The following is a 21,374-nucleotide window of genomic DNA, read 5'->3' as shown; positions in this document are numbered from 1 at the left end:
AAACATGGTAAAATAGGCTAAAATCTGATTGGTATTTCAATATACTTGTAAGTCCTTAGTAAAGTGGTATACCTTATACTCAGAGATGGTTAATTAAATGCTATCAGTGGGCCTGCAGCACTTATCATGCCTCTCACTTGAGCAGCCTCTTACAACATGTCATTTCCTGTCATTGCAGCCTGTGTACAGTTTTAAGACTGTCAATGCATGCGACCTTAAAACCCCTTGGCAACATTAAAACTCCCTTTTCATTACATATACGTCACCCTAAACCTAAACAGCCCATAGGGCTGAGTGTAGTGTATTTAAAAAGTAGGACAAGCACTTTTAAGTTTTTCATGTCCGGAAAGTTAAAAACTCACACATTCATTTTTTAGTGCTGTTAAGTCCGCCTCTCCAATCGAATAACATTGGGTTACCGTATTATATTTAATAAGCAATAACTTTTGTTTGGGAGCAGGTAGAAATGACATGTTGGGTATCTAAGAAATTGTTATTTAAAATTCCCTTTAGTAGTAAAGTCAGATTTTAAGTCACACTCCCGGAAATGCCACTGTAAGAAAGTTGCCAATTTCTTGTCCTAAACATTTGGTGTCTGCAGCCTCTTCCTGTGTCACGTGAATATGTTTAGTTGGCATTTTGCCTTTGTATATTCCTTCCAGACAGTCACACAATAGGGGAACTGGGTATTGGTAGGATGGGCCATCCTGTTAGGATGAGGGGGCAGACCTGTGCACAGTCCCACTTACACTTCAAAGTCACTGCCTCAGCTCACACACAAAGAACTTCACAGTAGCCTTTTGTAACTCCAATCATCCCTAAAGCAGGGCAGGAAGGCAGGAAATTCCATACACTTCTATGCGGTCAGAACTTCAGACTTTACTTCCACTTCAAAGCTGGCACCAGGTATACAACTAGGAACTCAGTCCCACTCTTTAGATAACTTCTGGACCTATGGAAGGACACTCAGAGGACTGCCCCACAGCCCGTGGCCTCCTGTGTACTTCAGAGGCCTGCCCACCTGCACCAAGATGACTGCCCTGCTGCCTGATGCCTGCCTTGTGCCCTCAGGGGACTGCCCTTCTGCCTGAGACCTGCTTTTCTGCTTGACCCAAGAGCTTACAGAGTGACCTCAATTGATAGTTTACTGGCCTCCTAATCAAACAGAAAATGCTTCAGCCATCTTGATACTCTTTCCAAACTGATGAAAGAGGGATGGAGTGTGCCTAAGATTTTAAAAAAATATTTTTATTGGTAACCAAAAACAACATCACAGCTTATACTTGAGATAGATCAAAAGGCATGGTAATCAGTGACACATTACACACAATTCCATATTGTCCTGTGAAGTATACTTTACAGTGAACAATAGAATGAGAGAGATTGTCAAGAATGAGAAGCACAGTATGTTCCTGGTGTGGATGTCTGCCAGCAAAAGAATACCTTTCAGAATGAAAAGCATAGAGTAAACTGTCACATCCACTGAATGATGTAATTAGTGATGTCTTGAATGATTTTGTTTCAGATGTCACCAGTGATGTCATGAATGATTTTATTTAACATGTCATATAATATGTGAAGTCATAGAAATGCATGGTGGATCACAAGTTATAGTTAGCTCCGCAAACAATAATGTGTGAATTTCAATGGATTTTTATTTGTTTAAAATGTGTTTTTTCAACTCATTTCAACACCTATTACATTTTGTCTTTATCAGAGAATAGCTAGATATTTTAATATAAGCTAATATCTTATCATATCTAACAGAGGACTGGCCTGCTGTTTAAAGCTTGCTTTTCTGCTTGAACCCAGGGTTTCAAGATTTACCTCAATGGATAGTTTTCTGGCCTTCGCCCCATCTCCCTCCTGCCCTGGACTGCCAAGGTCACGGAGGCACATGTGAATTCCATCCTGTCTGCCCATCTCTCACGTAATAATATCCTAGATGAGAGTCAGAACGGTTTCCGTGCACAACACAGCACCGAAACCGCTCTGCTCTTCATGACCGAGCATTTGCGTTCGGTGCTGGATGCGGGGCAGACTGCGGCGCTCCTTTTGTTAGACCTGAGCGCCGCGTTTGACACGGTGTCTCATGACATTTTGATGCGGCGTCTGGAGGAGGTGGGAATTGAGGGGATGGCTCTCCAATGGTTTCGCTCCTTCCTTTCGGACCGGTCTTTTAAAGTGGCCATTCCACCTGGTCAGTCCTCTTTTCATTCTTTGGGACTGGGAGTCCCTCAGGGCTCTGCGTTGAGCCCCACTCTGTTTAATCTTTATGTGAAACCGCTGGCTGCAGTCGTTAGACAGAGTGGCTTAACCATGACATCGTATGCCGTCGACACGCAGCTGGCGGTGACACTCAGTGGTGACCCTGAGGTGACTGCTCCCAGATTCCGTGCAGGACTGATAGCCGTGGCTAACTGGATGCGCATTAACTGTTTACAGCTTAATGCCAAAAAGACCGAAGTCCTGATTTTAGGGAAGCAAGCGGAACTCTGGGGAGATCAGTGGTGGCCGCCTGAATTAGGGGTAACTCCCATCCCAGCTGCCGAAGTTAAGAACTTGGGGGTCTGGCTGGATCCTACACTATCTTTTACCAGCCATACAAAGAAGATTGCAGCTACCTGTTATGGTATTCTGCGAGGACTGAGACCAGTCCTCAAGTTCTTCGACCCCCCTACTCGGCAACTGGTGGTCCAAGCCTCCATTCTTTCTCGGCTGGACTATGGGAGTGCACTGTTGTTAGGAGTGAATCAGGCGGAGGCCACTCGGCTGCAAAGGGTGCAGAATGCCGCAGCGAGGGCCATTGTCGGCCTCCCGAGACGTTGTTCTGTTTCTGCTGTCCTGACTTCCTTACACTGGCTGCCGGTTAGACAGAGAATCAAATTTAAGGCTCTCTGTCTAACATTTAAGATCTTGAAACTGTCTTCTCCTCCTGCCCTTGTGGGCCTTGTCTCCCCCTATGTTCCCCCACGGGCCCTTCGGTCGGAATCTTTATACCTGGCAACTAAGACCAGGTTTAGGCTGAGTAGGATGGGTGGCCGTTCGTTTCGAGTCCTGGCGGCAGGATTGTGGAACTCCCTTCCTGTCCATATCCGTGCCTTGAATAGCCTGACTCTCTTCAGACGCGCCATAAAAACTCATCTGTTTGTCACTACTGACTGATCCCCTGTCCTTCCAGTACTGATCTGTTGTGTTGTGGTACTTGTACTGGCGCCAGGACGCCCCTTCGCTGGGGCAGCTGTGCGCCTAATAAACTTCTGATCAGAGCCTCTTTGTCAGAAAAGCATCAACCATCTTGAACCCACACCTGGACCCAGCTTGAGCGAATATTGACCCTCAAAGTAATGCCCCTCCAGTCCTGGGCCCCTAGAATTGGTGTTAAAGGTGCACATATAGGCCAAATCCAAAATTGTGGTACTTGGAACATTTTCAGCCCAAACGTACTCTGAGAACCTATAGGAGACCAGGACCTACCTGCTATCCAATTCACCCAAGGTGCATCGCCGCTTTGCCTGGCTTAATTTTAACACTCACTACAGTCACATTCTCAGCAGCAAATTATGTTCAGAAGCTGCTCGGAGAAGTGGTATCCGGCCTTGTGGAGCCTTTGTCAGCCGAAGCATGCAGCCTTGTCCTACTGGAGGTTTTTGACTTCCATAAAAAAAACTATGTTCAAACGCAGAAATCTTCACTGTAATTTCGTCCAGCAGCTACCTGACAATGACGCCTCCTACATGAACACTACAAGTTGCCTCGTTCCACTGAACTTTATTGTCTCAGACAATTTTGTACAAATGTTCCACTCAGTCCGAAGGTAAGTGGAGACCGGACTCAATTATCTCATATATCTAAACATTGCTTCATCTCCGTCAGCCATAACTTTCGAATTTGACCAAGTCGTGTGCAACTAGATATCTGCCTTTGGTACTTTGATCTTTTAGGTGCTATTTTTCACTTTAAACTTTAAATATTCATATCTCCTGGTCTACTGATTAAATTCTTGTAATTGTGGTGTCAAATAATTTATTACATTTGACTCGATTTCTTTAAATTTCTTGTCTTGTTTCTTGACTTAATTGCTGTTTAAATGGTGTGTACATACTTTATATATTGTATGACTGCTTCTGTGCAAAGCTAACAGAGGGTTAATAACAGCTTAATTTAGTGACTTTTTGTGGTTCACCCTGACAAGGATTGTGGCACTTTTTTAGATGGACTTGCAGCCCCCTCAGCCAACAACCCAATTTCTCACAATGTGTATAGTAGTAGGACTCTTTGTGTTATAAGAGTCTGAGTACTACAACTTGTTTGATCCCTGGTTTAGCATGGCACAAAATGGAGAGTGGATATAGCTTTCTCAGACAGCGGAAGAGTATGTACTGCATTCTGGTGGCTGGAGGGTGGAAACACAGAAAATGTTGTGAAAGAGTTTGGAGCCAGAAAGAGCATTGTTAGCAAAGAGCTGCTGATTCTTCTTTAGCCCTTCCATTTAATAGATGGTAGGTATGAGGGGTGGAACTGCAGTTTCTATTGATCGAGGTGAGGATGTTTATATGCAGGCTTCTGCATTGTCTGTTCCTGATTACCATTTCAGAAAGGCTGATGTCATCCAGGATTGGAGATCTCAGACTTCATTGTGCCCTTGTATTGGGTATTCCTGCTTATGGTTAGCATCACTGTTGCCTGCTGTGTCTCTGAGGAATATTTAGACAATTGCATCTGAAAGAGTAATAGCCCAAAAAATTCTGAAACCTTAGAGTGTGGATCCACTTCTACTGTCAGGAAAATGTGTACAAACTGGAGTCTCACTTTGTTCGAGCTCCAAGATCTCCATGACCATGGAAAGGAATGTTCAGTAGAGTATTCAAAGGATGGTTGACCGCAGGTGTTATCTGCATGGCAGTTTGTTTTCCAGAGGTGAGGATACATCAAATGAAGTCTGCTGTTTTTCTGGGTGGAAATGAGTGCCCCTAAGGCTTAAAAGCGTTCCAGACTTATGATAGAGGGAATGAGTGTGACTTGTTCTGCATGAGGAGAGATTTTCCAGAATGAGAAGCACGGTGTGTTCCTATTGTGAGTGACTGCCAGCAAAATAATACCTTCCAATATGAAAAGCATTTCACAAACTGTCAAATTCATTGGATGATTTAATCAGTGATGTCGTGAATGATGTAATTTGAGATGTCACCAGTGATGTCATCAATGATGTTATTAAATATTAGTTTTAACTCATTTTAACACTTTTACCTCACTTCACCTTTTCCCTTTTTCAGACAATATTTTGATTTTTTTTAATGTAAGCTAAAATCCTATTACTATACCTAACTGTAACTTCACTTTAACCTTTTTTTTTGTCTGTGACTTTCTCTGCGATGTGAAGCTTTACATCGCCCTGACCTGTTTGACTGGTGTGTGCATCTGGCATCACATTTACCATTAAAGCCAGCAACAAAAAATTATCTAAAGAAGTGATGCCACCAACATGTAGGAACTGGAAATGCATAGAAAACGGGTGTTTAATTGCTAAGTTCTTTTCAGATGCCAAGTTATGTGATCTTGACCAAGCAACTTTTTCAAGCACCTGAGAGAAGAGAGTCATGTTTCATTATGCAGTTTGACTTGGTCTACAGAGATACCTAAGCATCTCCTCCCTGTATAACATGTTCTTCAAGGCCAAGCATTATGGCATTGGGGAGATCTAGGGCCTGGGTGTTAAAGAAAATTACTTTGATATGTAAGGGAAGAGCTAACTGCAGTAGTACATTCACCCCTTTAATTTTGTCTGTCATGCAATGCTTGGATAAAGCAATTCTTCTGCTAGATTCTCCACTAGATTTAGCACAATCCCTGCAACTTCTGGTGTTTTTATTACTATAACTCTCTTAACCCGGAACTGAATTCTTACAGTGACCTCAAGCTACCCTGATTCACTGGAGTAACAGGTAAATCTTTATTATAATAATAATAATAATAATCCACATTTGTATAGTGCACAATCACCCGTTAGGGTCTCTAGGCGCTGGGGGCCGTCGGGAAGATTAAGCAAGCTATTGCCCAGAGTCGCATGGTGCTGGGCTAACCTGCCGCCGGAGCCGGGGATCGAACCCTGATCCCCAGATTCCAGCGTCAGTCGCCCTGGCCGCGGCGCCACACCTCTATTGGCACAGTTACTTAAAACCATTGCAATACATACACAAAGAAGAAATAATTCCATTTTTAAAATGATCCATATTTAAAAAGGTCCATATTTAAAATGTTCATGCTCAGTCATGAGTGTCGCAGCCTGATCTGCAAAGGACTTTCTGTGTCATTACAGTTATAGTGACACCGGCTAGCTATGCCTTTGCGACCTATAGAAAAGTTGCGATCTGCTGTGGCGGTTACCATCCACTTAATAAAGATTGCCCCCGTAGACCAGTTGTCTACAGAAAAGGAGGCAGTTTGGCATTTTTGACCGAGCTGCTTCGAGGAATCTGACTAGCATTGTGTTCAATTGTGGCGGTGAAGGATCAAAGCATGCCAGGACTGCTTGTCTCCTTGTCCTAATCCCTCTTTGATTGAGGGGAATTTTTAGCAGCTGTCTCCTTTCTTGAAGTAATTTTAGTATATTCCCGCGGTTCAGCAGGTCATGGCGACCTTTCGTGATGTACTCTAGTTTGAGCAATGTGTAGCTCTTTTGCGGCATCGACGATCCCGTTTGGCCGACTAAGGACGCTATTCTTCGTTTGAACAAAAACACGAAGTTACGCTTCAATTGCTGATTCGCTATTTATCACACATTGGAACTTTTGTCCCACTACATTAGAGCAATAGTGACCCCCTTCACTTCACCTGTGGTCCTTTCAAAACCAATACACAGACTACTGAAATTTCAGGGAGTTCTTTCTGCAATGAAATGTTTAGTCCTGATGATGGTCTACATGACGACTGCACACTAGACCGAAACGTCGACACCTTTATCATCTCCTAATAGTGCTGCGTTGTCACCAACATTCGATCATAGTTTATTAATTATCTTTGATTGTTTGTTACACTAACCAGGAGTTGATATTAGAGCTGTGAACTGAAGGAATGTGATTAACTACATCTCTGTTCTCAGTTTTTTGCTTGGATTTATTTCTATGTACTTGTCTCCCGAGATGTAAATTCAGTGTTTCATCACCTGAATACATAATAATAATTTTTTCATAAACAAACTTTCTCCGTGTGTTCCCTTTTGATCCTTCCTTTGATTGATTCCAATGCAAAACAAAGTGTGATACTCTGTCGATACACATGAGTTTGTTACGTATGTATGACTCATAACTAAGACTCTCTGTTTTTTAACAAGTCCCTTGTAGCACACTGTGATTTCTAATATTCAGCGCCCAAGCCTACAAGGGTTTATTGGGTTTCCCCTGCCTCTTACACGTGATAGCTGGTAAGACACCATCTGGTTTTGTTGCCCAGCTACACATAGATCGTTGGGGCCGTTTCCCGTGAGTGTTGTCGAGATTGCGGTTCCCGGAGGCATCGGTGCTTGCCCCAGGAGAGCGGACTGCAATAGTTGGTCAGGGGCTATCCTCGCTTGAGTTTCCTCTGGAAGGAGTGCCATTGCCTGGGGTGTAAGGCGCTTTCTCTTTGCTGGTTCATAGTGTCCGACTGGAGCACATGTTGTTCCCGGTTGGATCTGATCATGCCTGGGGAAGGTGAGCTGAGTCAGCTGGTCGGGGGTTGTCCTTGCGTGATTCCCCTCTGATACGGATGCCGCCCTCAGTGACGTGTCAGTCTTCTTCTCCCCCATTGCTTCATTGCCCACTGGGTGGGTGGTAGTCTTTAGCCCAGTTGCCTGCCCGGTGCTCACATGGGTAGGTTTCACGTCATGGGGAATTAATTCAGATTGCTTAGGCCAACCGGCGGAACTATGTGTCTCGCAACTAGTGTTTTGAAGCCGAGGGCCAGAACCATTTGTATTGGTTGTTTTTCCATTTGCTGGACCTGGGTTTATTGCATCTTGTTGAAGAAGGACTTCCTTTGGTCCTATTGGCTTGCCATCTAAGTTAAGGGGTGATGCTGTGTCAGGCTGAAAGCCTGTGAGGGTCATTTTTCCTGGCCTACAATCTCCTTTGCGTGCAGTAGTTAAGTTTGAGCTATGTTTGATGAAGATTGGATAAGACTGTGCATGCTAGAGTGGCAGCGATTTCTGGTTACGTCCTTTTCTTTTCAGCTGGCGGCATTGTTTTGCGTTCAGTGTAGTCACTCCCGTGGTAACCGTTACTGCCTTTGGAGAGTCGCCGCTACTGTTCGAAGCGCTACCACTTTGCAGTATGCCAGTTGCGAATTGTTTGCTGGATTCCTCTGTGTTTGTTTCTGCTGTCGAGAGTACATTGTTAACATTAGTGGGGCTGTTGGCCCTGAGAATGCCGGGTGATTTTTCCTTCAGCTCATTTATCATGGTAGAGAACATTGCCAGGAGGGTTGAAAGCTTGTCCACAAATTCACTACACCCACATTGGAGATATGATGAAGCCTGTGCCCTTCTTATTAAAGAGTTGAGATCCTCTAGTTTTTCATCAATCCCTGATGTAAACACTGCCAGAGTATTTAGTAAAGTGAGCTGTATGTCCATCTTATCAGATTGATATTGTAGGGCCTCCACTGAAAGTTGCATAGTTTTTAGGAGGGAGACCCAGACGCCTCCGTCTTGCATATTTGGGTCCCCCTGCCCCTTGGAACCCCCTTCTCTCACCCCCTCCCCCGATGGCTGAGAATCTGCTACTTGAATCTGGGAGTAATTCAGCTTCGGCGGGAGAGGGTACTAATGTTGGACTGGGGAGTATGCTGCCAACATGTCCTCCCATTCCTGCGTTTCTAAGTATGACAGAGCAGTCCTATCTTCCACCTGCCTTAGTGAGTTTGAGTTAACTGGCGGGGAATTGGGCTTCTGGGTGACTTGGCTGGTGGAGCTAGCGTTACCTTCGTCGCCGTGAAGTAAAACAGTCCTTTCATCGTTATGTTCCTTCGAGGTCTCATAGGTAGTGGCCACCCCTTCGGAGGCCCCGGGAGAGACCTGATTAGTCAGCTTGTTTTCTAGACTAGAAACTGCGAGAGCCTGTCTGCTTTCTTATGTTGGCATGTGGATTTGTTCCAAATTGCTGGCCTTTGTCACTTGAGGCCTTCGGGGCCTGAGTGGGTTCAGGAGTTTCTGCTAATATCGGTCAGGTCGTTGCCAGTGTGGTGCGGCTTGCTGATGGTAAGTGCTGTTTTATTGATTGTATTGGTGGCTGTGGCTCCTTCGGTTCTGGTGCATTTGTTAATGCCTCAGGTTCACTTTGGGTTGGACCCATAAGTTTTGCGTCTCCTATAGATTGTGTGCGCTGCACAGTGCGATGCTCCGAAGGGCTGGGTAAGAAATTGGGTGTTGGGGTCCCAATTTTATAATAGTTTGGTAATTTTTCTGTGCTGGATTTGGTTTATGGGCCTTCGTTTGTAGGGGAAGTTGCATTAACGAACGGAGCAGTTGTTAAATGGAATGAAAGGGACTCCAACTTGTCTGGCACATCGTAATTGCAAGCTTGATTATGCACTTGTGAAGTAATTTGCTGCTTCTGTTGGGTTTGTATTGTTGACTGCCCTTGCAGTGGTGCTGGATCAGATACTAGTTCTGGTAATAAGGGTGTCTGGAGGCCTTTCTCCATGTTGGTACTGGAGTACAGGGCGGCCCCTACATCCTTTAGAAAGTTGAATTTTGTAAAGATTTTTGGTTGAACCATTGGCGGTTTAAGCTTCACACTGTGTAACTCTCCTACACTTGGATCGTTTGCTATCGAGATTAAAACCGATTCCTCGTTACTTTGGTTGGCGAGGGCCATCGAGGGGTCTGCTCTGCCCTTTTTTCTCCGCGCTACAGTCTTCGGGCCGGTCACCCGAACCCGACCAGACCTCATGATGAGTAGACAGATGTGGAGACGTGAAGGCGTGAAGACAGCTGCCTTGTCTAATCAGGTGAGGGGTAGGGTGTAAAGTTATGCTTTTAGGTTAGCGGTGCTGTTGAACTTTTGAGTGGTTGCATATGCCAGCCCAGCTGATCTCTGTAGCCAATGTGCCCCCAAATGCCCAGAGCTCTTAAACTACCCCTCCTCTTGCTGCTGCTGTGGATTCAGTGGAGATAGTTGGAATTTCTTTTTTTTTATTCTCGGGCTTTTCCCCCACAAGTCTTGCTCTTTGCTCCTTAAACCAACTCCCCAAGCCTCCATTGTCTCCGCAGAGGAGTGTATTCTTGAGGGCAGTGGGTCTGTAGAGCAGGCGAGTGGGGCACGCACAGCAGAGCACAGGCTACTCCTAGTCAGGCCGCCTCAATTAAATCTGCCACGGGCACACACTTACCGGCCGACAGCTAATGCCGGCCGCGCTCGCCCAGCCCTTGCCTAGCTTGTGCTCTTGATCCCAAGGGAGAGTCCTGGCTTATGCCAAATGTGAGGCTGGGAGGCTCCACTGGCCCCTCCTCCCCTACTGAAGAACAGCAAAGGCCCCCGGTGATTGCCCTGGCTGTTCAACTCTCAGCTGCCAGCTGCCAGCGAGTCACGGGAGGACTGGGGACAGAAGCTGCAGCTGCAGGACACTGGCAAGAGCAGTGGGAAGCGGGCTGGCAGCTAGCGGGTGTTTAGCAACCCACCTTTCACCCACGGCACGTCGCAGGACTTCTGGCCCGAACCGCTGCTTCACTCCTCCTTCTTCATACCGCTCACGGTCAGCGCTCACCCCTGCTGTGTGGTCCCGCTGTTAAATCAGCACAGGGCGCAGGGCTTGCAGGGCTCAGAGTCCCGATCGTGCTCCCGCTCCCGCTGCCGCAGCTGAGCCTGCATAGGCCCCCACAGGACCCGCAGTACCACAAAGCAAAGCCACTGGAGCCGCCACCTCTCTCCTGCTTGCTTGCGTCCTCGCAACTCCCAGGCTCAGTTTCGATCTCCCTCGTTTGCAGCTCTCTGATTCACTGGGAGTAGCCCATCTGGTCCTGGATTTCCCATTGCTTTCTTGGACTTGTTGCCCTGATAGATTCATTACAAAACCAGGACTTCTACTACCAGATTGCAAATAATTAACCTGGATTGGATGAGCAGCTCGCACGTGCTGCAGGGGATCTTCAGCACTCTGGTCCTAGATTGGTTCAACAATCATAGACACCTTTAATTGTTTTGGCACTTATTTGTGTGTCAGGCTGACGTCTTAGAATATGATAAATAGAATAAAACACTTAACTATGGGAGCTATATGCCTTGCTGTAGTAAAAAACAAATGTAAGAGTTGTTACTACCAGGACATGTAAAACTTAAAAGTTCATGTCCTACTGCTTAAATATGATTTTCTGACAACCTGCTGTGTTTAGGGTGAGTAAAGAGAGGCATTGAAAATGATCGAAAATCAAAGATGAGGTTCAATACTGTGATCTCTAACAAGGAGGCTACTCTTCCCAAAATCAGTGCCCGGCATGACCTGCAACTACTGAATCCTGGCTCTAGGAAAACTGCACATTTATGATGTTTTACTTTTTTTAAAGATGTCTTAAAATGTCATGACTCAGTCAGGAAATTGGCTGTGAGTCTCAAATGAATGCCCAGGAAATACGATCTGGATAACAAGTAAAGAAAGCTGAAAGAAAGTTACAGTAAAGGAACTGATTTGAAATCAGGGTCTCTGCAATCAGAGGAACAGCCATGGCATGGCGACCCAGGGGCCACATTACATAAAGTGCCCCGTGATTATTGATCTGGGGCCAAATAGGTCTTAGGGCAGTCTGGATCTGCAAAGGGATCTGTTGGTAATTGGGTTACTTGTTGACTGAGGTATGGGCCCTGGTCAAGCAGCAACCACAATACTATTCAGGGTAAAAGGCAGGCAAGCCACAAATTAACATGTTATCACCCTCTGGTAGCTTGTCACAGAGCAGTCAGGCTAACTTAAAGGCAGTGTGTAAAGTATTTGTGCAACATTTCAAACAATAAAAACAGTAAACACACCACACAAAAAGATCCCATCCTAAATTAGTAAAATAGAGCTGACTTTAATAAATAAAATAAGGCCAAAACGACAGAAATCCAATTAGTAGAACCTGAGATATTTATTTTTAAAATGTATAGTGAAAAATAGCGACAAAAAGGCCAAGGCGCAATTGGGGAATATCTTTTCGTGCCGGACTGGGACAAAGTCACAAGTTCAGTGCGACTGCGATGGAGTGTGGGCTGGCTACAGGGACACAGTAAGCCCCACTGAACAAAGTGCATTAAATCTGGGTTGCGCAGAGTTGAGTGGATCCACGTCGGAGATGCATTGCACAGCAAGGCAATGTGTTGGTTCCAAGACGCAACGAGGCTGCAATGCGGATTCCTGTTGCATCGACATCAAGGATCCTTCTGACAGGGCTTGCCCTGCGAAGCCCAGTGTCGAAGATGCAAGTCACAGCAGAGGTGATGCATTGATTCCCATGAGCAGTGAAAGTACAATGCGGAGTTTCACCGTCATTTCGAGTCTGTCATCGATGAGAAATGTGAGGAACTTGGGCCAGGAAAAGTATTATGCTGTGGTGGTTCCGAATGCAAAGCATCAGCCCCAATATGCAGGAAACTATGGCAATGCTAGTCTTTTGTGATGGATCCAATCCATGCAGCAGTGGCAATGCTTTGGTAAGCACCACTCAGCGGAGGCGGTGCACAGTTTCTGTTCAGGGATGTGTTGCTCAGCAGGAAAGATGCATTGGTTCAGCTGGCAAGCACCTTAGGGCCACTTCCAAGAGTCCTGTACTGGGGTGGCACCACTTGGCAGGGTAGACTCACAGATGGCAGAGTCCAGGTGCAGGAGATGGAAGCCTGTTATGTGCCTGAGGCTTCAGATCACCAGGCCAGCCAACTAGTCCTTGGAGACACTGTGGGTTTATGATTCAAGTGATATAGGGCTAGTCCTTCTCACTCAGGCAAGAGGGCATGAGGCACCAAATCAGCAGAGCAAAGCAGGAGTCCTGCAGTTCAGTAGAGTGGCAGTCCTTCAGCGGCCCAGCAGTCCTTCTTCCTGGCAGAGTATCCACATGTCCAGAAGTGTACTTTAGATGTGGTATCTGAGGTCCAGTACTTATACTCAGTGCTGCGTTTGAAGTGGGAGAGACTTCAAAAACATGTATTTGATGTGAACGGAGGTCCTTCTTTCCTGCCTGGCTCCAAACTCATTACAGGGGGGTATGCAGCCATTTGTGTGTGGACAGGGCACAGCATAGCCAGGTGTAAGTGAGGCTGTGCCCCGCTCCTTCCTTTCATCCTGCAAGAGGCGTTCCATTGAGACACACCTAATCCCCATTGTGGGTGGCTGTCTAGGAGGAATACACAAAGCCCAACTGCCAACTACACCCATTCATGTGATCAGAGACAGGCTATAGGTACCAAATGGCTACAGCAAGAAAATGCCAACTTTCTAAAAAATGGCATTTCTAGAATTGTAATTTTAAATCTGACATTACTATAAGTTAGGATTTTAAATTAGCATTCCAGAGACACCAAACTTGAATTAGTTATATCTTCCATTTGGAAATTACACTTACCTAACAACGTAATAAGTTAATTGCAACATTATCCTATGGGAGCTATATGCCTTGCTGTAGTAAAAAACAAATGTAAGAGTTGTTACTACCAGGACATGTAAAACTTAAAAGTTCATGTCCTACTGCTTAAATATGATTCAGTCTGTCCTCTGGGCTGTCCAGGACCTACCTTATGGAGACATATATATTACAAAGGAAGGTTTGGGCCTAGCAAATGGTTTATTTTGCCAGGTTGAAGTGACAGTTTAAATTGCAAACACAGGCTCTGCAATGGCAGGCCTGAGACTTGAATTCTATGTTATGTCTGCGCACTACGTGTTTAGAGATAGTTTTAATTGGATAGTGCGTGCTCCTCAGGTGTACTCCCTGCGCTGGAGTAGATACTGAAATCTAAATGGGTTGCACCTACACGATTTGTGTGAGTGTCTCCTGGGGCACAGCGGTGTGCTAAAATTCTGCTGTTCTTCAAAAATAATACGAAAATTCTGTGAGGGTATGTCTTCAAAGTATTTTAATCATACTTCTTCATCCTACTCATGTTATTGATCCGTTCCTTAAATGATCATGTATTCTAATGATCAAAATCAATATGGGTGAACATCATTCCATAGTTTTCAACATAATATTCTAGGTCTCGCCTTTGGGACCTTATATGTATTTAGCTATGCAGCCCATTAGCCTGAGTGCTAAAACATCTACTGTTCTTTAACATGAAGGGAAAGTAAGCACCAAACGGTGTGACACACCAGGCATGGGAATGGTAAAGTCCAAAGCTCTGTATTTAATATAAAAGCAGGGCCTTCAGTGATCTTATCACTGAAAATACATGGTTTGAAAAAAATATTATCGTCTACGGGTGCTCATGAAGGACAATGTCTATGGGCTGGAATCTAGAGAATGCTAAAGTGATTCTGGTATTGTACTGACCTCTGTTGGTCGTTTTCTATCAAAATAATTAAATAGAGGCATTTGCCAGAATTTTTTTAAAAAGAAAGTCCCTCAGCACAAAGCAATTCTGGAATTTTACTGACCTCTGCTGGTCGTTTTCTATCAAGATAGGTAAATAGAAGCAGTTGAACTGAAAAAAGCCCCTAAGCGGAAGCAGACAAGTCCTAGGGCTGATCACCAGAGCCCACAAAGTACATACACATGTAAGTATATACTAAAGTATATATACTAAAGTATATACAAAAGGTCTTGAATGCTCCACCTAAAAAGAGCATCTTTTGAATTCTCCAGCGGAACATTTTCATGCACAAGACTTACCCTAACCAGTGTGCAAGCATAGTTAGAGATTTATATTTATAACTGTTGTTAACCACATTTACGAGTCCCCAGTAAATTGTTTTTGTAAACCTGGTGAGGCAATCATGTACTGCCACCCTGTGGAATAGGCAAGACAAGAGATGGGAGCTCCTGTGTGGAATCAGTGAAACCAGTTTATATCTCCCTCTGCCTTCCCAAACTCCATTCCTGTGTTTTTCAGTGTGGATTTCTGTTTCATACACGGAGTTCGCAACCGAAACCGGGGACACTGAGCATCAGCAGTGCTCCTGTGTGACTCCGGATACAAGGTTAGTGTGCGTACAGTACCTAACCTGAGAGCAGCAGCAGTCCTCACTAGCTCCATGGCGGTCTTGTGATCTCAGGTGCTCGCCTTGTTGCTGCCTAGCTGTTCTGCAGCTGTCATGGTTCCGCTGTCAGAAGCACCTGGTGCTACAGAAGGGAGGTCTTGTGAACATGTCTGGGGGTCCCGTGGTGCCTACTGGTCTTCCCAATGCATTTCAGCGCCAGCACTTCATCGAATGCATTACACTGTACCACAGCAAAGCGAGATTTCATTGGTTTCACAAAATTAACTGATTGAGCTAAATGAATTAACTAAGAACTGGTGTACTTTGATTGTCTCAGCCATACAAAGAAACGTTTAATTGAAAAAAGCATGATTGTGCATATCAGCCTGGACCATGAGACGCAAGGGAAGTTTTGACCTGTGCTGAACAGTTATTTTAAAGGAACTAATAAATGCAACACACCTAAAAGCAGTGCTTTATGACAGGACTGGAATATGATGTTGATGACACTGAGTTACGAGATTACCATAATTGTTTTACCACCAGCACACACAACCACAGACTCACCATTCTTTGAAGAGACACTTTCTGCTATAAGCCACACATATTATCCTTGCCAGGCGTGCAACACCCATTGGGCTCAAAGGACTTCAGCAGCCCCCCCCCCCCATCGTGTGTGTCAGCCCGGCTGAGACAGCTTCCCAGGCACACACACACACAGCCGCACCTAAGTACTTCACAGGTCTTTAAAAGACCATTTGCTTGTTAATGAGGCTTTGTTCTTGTTCACCCCTTCTTAGAGCCCCTGCATCTCCACTCTGCCAATTCTGGAAGAATTAGCCCCTCCTCCCAGAAATGTTTTCTTAGTCTCTCCCCCCCCCGCCCCCCGGAAATTTGACTCTAGTTGCGCCTCTGGTCCTTGCCAAGACATGTTTTGTGCGCATATACATGTATGTAGTTTTATGTTTATAAAGAAAATTGCTAGAACCAAAAGAAATGTCTGGATGATTACTTGGTAAACACAGTAGAATTTGACTGGTCAAATTTAGATCTCGAAAGTGGTTTGATGTCATTGCCCCACATACTTCCATCTTTGCAGCTAAGGTAATAAATTATTGCATACGTGAAAAATCTGACAGCTAAACAACATATTTGATATAGAGATTTTACTTATTCCATATCAGATGTCAGTAGGTTCAACCAGTACCATTTTTCCCTTGCATATAATGCTTGCACTAGCTTAATATTTATATTTCTTGGGAATGTTATAGCACCACCATTACTGCTGTTTGAGGCCCAAGACTCTTGAGGCTCGTTTAATCTGCCTGGCTTCATTCATACACCTACTCATCCATTCATGCAGTCACATATCTACCCAAACATCCACCCATTCACTTTTTGAATCCTTCATCCATGCATAAACCGATTCTAACCGTCCGTGTTCTCAGCAACTCACTCGTTAATCCATTGATACTCAATGTTTGCCCGAGGGCTGCATGCCGCCCTCCTGACCTTTACATGTGGCCCCCTGGTCAACAGCATCACTGGGCTACTGTTTGCTCGTCTCAGAACTAAACATTAAAACGATTCTAAATAAACAGGCAAGCTGGCAGCCGCGGCCCGTGGAGGGAGTTTGGTAGGGCAGGGAGGCGGTGCGGGGGAGGGGCAGGGTGGACAGTGGTAAACAACGGAATATGGATAATTGCAGGTCAGTAAACAATTTAATAAATAAAACGAATTTCATAGCGCACCATGCATCGCAAAATGTGATGCAACACGGGCTACGAAATTCGTTTTATTTTTTTTATTGTTTACTTACCTGCAATTGTCCATATTCCGGTGTTTACCACTGTCCACCTTGCCCTCCCCCGCACCACCTCCCTGCCCCACCAAACTCCCTCCACGGGCCGCGGCTGCAAGCTGGTCTTTTTACGGTTAATTGATGTTACAGAAAGGCAGTAACTAGGGAGTCCTGCGTCGCCTAACTTTAGGAACACCTTCATTTTTCAAGACATTTTGTAGCAAAAGTGTAAAAATTTGATGAAGTCTCTTTGAAATTTATGAAGTGTATTTCATTAAAATGTAGAATTGTTTCACTTTAGTACATCAGATTATATCTGTGCACCGAGAAGTTTTTTTTAAAGTGATAGTTTTAAAACATGAAATTCGAAACATTCGTTCTTCCCCCACCCTTGACAATGCCAATAGTGAAATAAGAAGCAAGTCAGGTGTTATGTGCATACTTTAGAAATCAAACGCAGGAGAAGGTTTTGTACAGCACACATGGCTGGTTTTTGGCATGCTTGAGGTGGGCCCAGGTCCAGGGCGCCAGTCTTCAGAGAGGGCATAAGGAACTCTCTGCATTAAGGCCAGGAAGACAGCATGGGCCCCTGTCACCTGTCTCCAGTGCTGTTTATAACACCCCCTTAGTCTCCTTTCTTGTCCTTCCATCTCCCTCTCCCCCCTGCTACCACATACATTTAACACCACCACCCCTCAACAAGCAACGTGGCACTGACAGCTAATCTCGGCATGATTCAAGTGAGCTGGAGGAGATGCTAAGATGTTTTTGTTTAGATGCCACTAGTGACAGTTCTGACGTGGACAGTCAGGGACTGACCTCTGAACACAAAAGAGGCTCACTGTATTCGCAAGCAGCGAGGGTGACACATGTCTTTCTGCCCAGGGCGCTATCCTTGCCAAAACTGACTCTGACAGCACACATCCTGAGGTCATGTTTTCGAAGTCCTCTTATATATGATATTGAAGAAAAAGTGAATTAAAACAATTGGCTAGGATCACACAATTTGATAAAGTGTAGAAGCTTAAATTAATCCTAGGTTTTCTAATTTCCCATTGTGCAATTCAGGCACTAGAAGTATATGCTTCACTTCCCCTAAACTCACTTTACAGGCCAACCGCCCTGTGAGAAGTTGGCCCTATTCTAGTGAGCACCTTGCACCAGTCCAAACAACCCTTATGGTGATGGTTATAAAGTCAACCTTATAGACAAGCTATCCTAGTGGTAGCATGGACAAGGCAGTCTTAGGCTAAAACTTCAGAGAGCATGTGAAGCCAGCTGTTTTACCATATGTAACCCCTTGAATACCAAATGAAAGGACACCACACAGGTTATATATAAAATATATATGTATTTATTACTAACACAACCCCTCTGAACTCTTTATGAGGTCAGAGGCCAAAGCACATAGCTAGTTACTCAATTATCATACAATAAGTTGCACAAAATACAGTCGTGCCCTAGGGGCGTACCAAACCATATATTAAAATAGTGGTTTAAGAACCACGTAACGAACAGTAAGTAGGGGGCCTAGGGAATCGCTGGGGCTACACTGAGCTAACGAGAGTTAGTAAGCAGGAGGCCTACGGGATGCGTGTGTAGTGTCTAAACACACACGCCAGTTACCATAGGGATACAATGGGAATGTAAGAGTTAGAAACTAGTTGATTTAGGACACTTCCGGATGAACTAGGAGAAAGCTATTGCAAACAAGGACTCTTGGATAGTCAATACGCACAGGAGCACCGGAGTACTCGCGTTACCTCACCCACAGGAGCCGGGTGCATAGGTGTCAAGTTGTGTCGGGTTTCGTCGCTGAATCCTATGGAGACCTGTAAAAAGGTGCTGCAGGCGGCCAGGAGAGAAGTGTACGGTTGGATCCAAGGGCGGATCAAGGATGAATAGTACCTGAAAGCAGAGAGGACAGAGTCTGGGTCACTAGCCAGTGACCAGGAAGGAACCAGGAAGGAACCAGGCGATGTCGCCAAAAAATCAGGTGATGTTGTGAAGCTTGTCTCTGCAGCCACGTGGACCAGGAGGTGTCAACAACAACCAGGAGCTGGATACGGACTGCCCCACAAACGATCTCGCTGTCGGCGGCATTGGTTTCCGGATTGGAGTCAACAGGCCTTGGCAAATGCAACCCACGCAGGAATCGAATATTCGCTTTGAGGCAGACAAGCAAGGTCTGGGGGGCTTCTCCTTTTCAGGGAAGCAGGCTCAAGCCTGGAGCAACCAGGAAAGTAGTGTAAATTCAAAGGTTTGTCATCACAGAGGATACTAGCCAACAGGCAAATGACCAAACAGATGCGTCAAGCACAAAAGTACCAGCAGGCCCCACGCGGCACTCAGTGAGTGTGGAGGGCTGTGCGTCAGTGAAAAAGGTGCTCGGGGCTGGGGCTTCTTAATCCCCAATGCACAACTTCGAGGGTGCCTCAGAAGCTGCACAAGTAGCAATGAGCAGGTTTTTCAAGATGTCCGGTCCCACGTCTCTCGTCGCCTCCACGGATCTCAGCTTTGCTGTGGCTGAGGAACGGGGTCAAAAAAGTCTGCAAGTCTAGTTCTTGTTGGGCTCTGTGCTCCGGCTTCGGCGGGAGCATCGACAAAGAAAACCGCAGATCGCTGGATGGTGCCTGTTTTCACAGGGTGGTCACTCTTTGACCACAAGGGAGATTCTTCAGTCTTCTAGTTGCAGTAGAATGTCGAAGGTCCAGAGTTTCATTTCAAGTTTCAGTTCAGGATAAATCTAAAGCCTCTAGACTCAGCTCCTACCTTTATACTAATCAAAGGGGCTGGATTACCTGCTAGGTCCCTCCTATGGGTGGGACCAGGGAAGGGGGTGGTTGCACCCCATTTCCTTTGTCCAGTTTCGCATCAGAGCAGGGGCTGGAGTGCCCCAGCAACTGGTTTGAACCGGACTATGCATGGAGCACCTTGTGTGCCCCAGGCAGTGTCTCATTTCATTCAGCCCTCCCTGCCCCAATAAACTAAGACCTGTCTGGGCTGGTGCTAGCACCTCCCAAGGCAGGAAATCTATTGTCTAAGCCTCCCTCACTGGAAGGACTCTTAGCAGCAGGAAGTCAGACTTGTGTCTGTGGCAGCAGCATCCATTTTGTGAAGCTGAGTCTCTGGTTAACTTTAACCGGGATTAACAGGAACAACATGTCTTCTCCCTCTAGAAGGGTGGAATGCTACCCCCTTCGCCAGAAATGGCGATGGGGTAGTATTCCAAAGCGTATGACACCTTACACGACATGTTTTGATAAAGCCAAACCAAAGTTAGCATTCAACCGCAAGGATTATAATGCACTTAAGAGTATATGGTATGGCTATATCCTAGAACAGCTATAAGGACATGGATCCGAAAGCTGCAGACATGCTCAGCTCATGCTAGAGCCTCTTCTCTCATAAAACCAAGCACTCTGCCTTCAGGATTGATAAGGCCTGCCATAGGAGTGACTTTATAGGTGTATATGTGTCTAGATATAAGGTTAGATATAGGAATACTATATCCAAGCAAGGGGTGATTACACGACCTTGCCCCAGCTGAGTGATCAGCCATTTGTTTCAATCTAGAGGGCCAGCCAGGGGTGGCATAATTCATGCTGCAGTCCCTGGAGGCCTTGGATGCACCTATGCCCTGGGTACCTATGGTACACTATACAGGGGCTCACAAAGGTGACCCAATTCCCAATTGGTAATGTACCTAAAGTACATGGTATGAATTTAGAGAGAGAACAGCTGGGCTGTGGGTCTGATTAGCAGGCCGGCAGCCACATTAAAATCGAAAACCAGTAAAGCAAAAAGCAAAAAGTGGGGTGACCATAGGAAAGCAGACCCTACTCTCCTACACGCCCCTCCTCCGCCCAACCGCCACAGCTGGCATCAATGCGACCCTCTGTCACACCGTAGACCAAGCTTTCTGGCCCTATTAAAATGTCTTCGAGTACCCCTGCTTTATTATATCCATGCACACACTCCCCCATACAACCATTGACGTTTTTTCCCATTTTCTCGCTAACCTTTCCACAATACCATGCACAAACTCATCAATGAAGAAGCACTTCAATTTATAGAACAGCCACAACTATTTACATTGCCAGTGCTTGTTACATACAGATTCCTTCATTCCTGTATTAGAGTGGCATTTGGTTTTGAACCCTCCACACAACAGATGTTCCACATAGATCTGCTGATCAGAAAAATTATTGTGTGGTCAAGTTGCGGGGAAAATCTATGTATTTTTTTATAAGCGATCCCTAAGCACTTTAAATACCTCTCAACAGACATAATGAATTGTCAATTTAAGGAAACATTTCTGGCATGTTCAACACATCTGAAAATATATGGTTGTGGTGTTTAATGTTACAATAAAACAATATTCATGTTGCTAGGCCACCACAATGCACAGTGCAATGACAAAGACTCAGAT

The sequence above is a fragment of the Lissotriton helveticus genome, chromosome 12 (assembly GCF_964261635.1).
Source record: "Lissotriton helveticus chromosome 12, aLisHel1.1, whole genome shotgun sequence".
NCBI classification, from domain to species: Eukaryota; Metazoa; Chordata; class Amphibia; order Caudata; family Salamandridae; genus Lissotriton; species Lissotriton helveticus.
Note: the sequence above shows the minus strand (reverse complement) of the source record.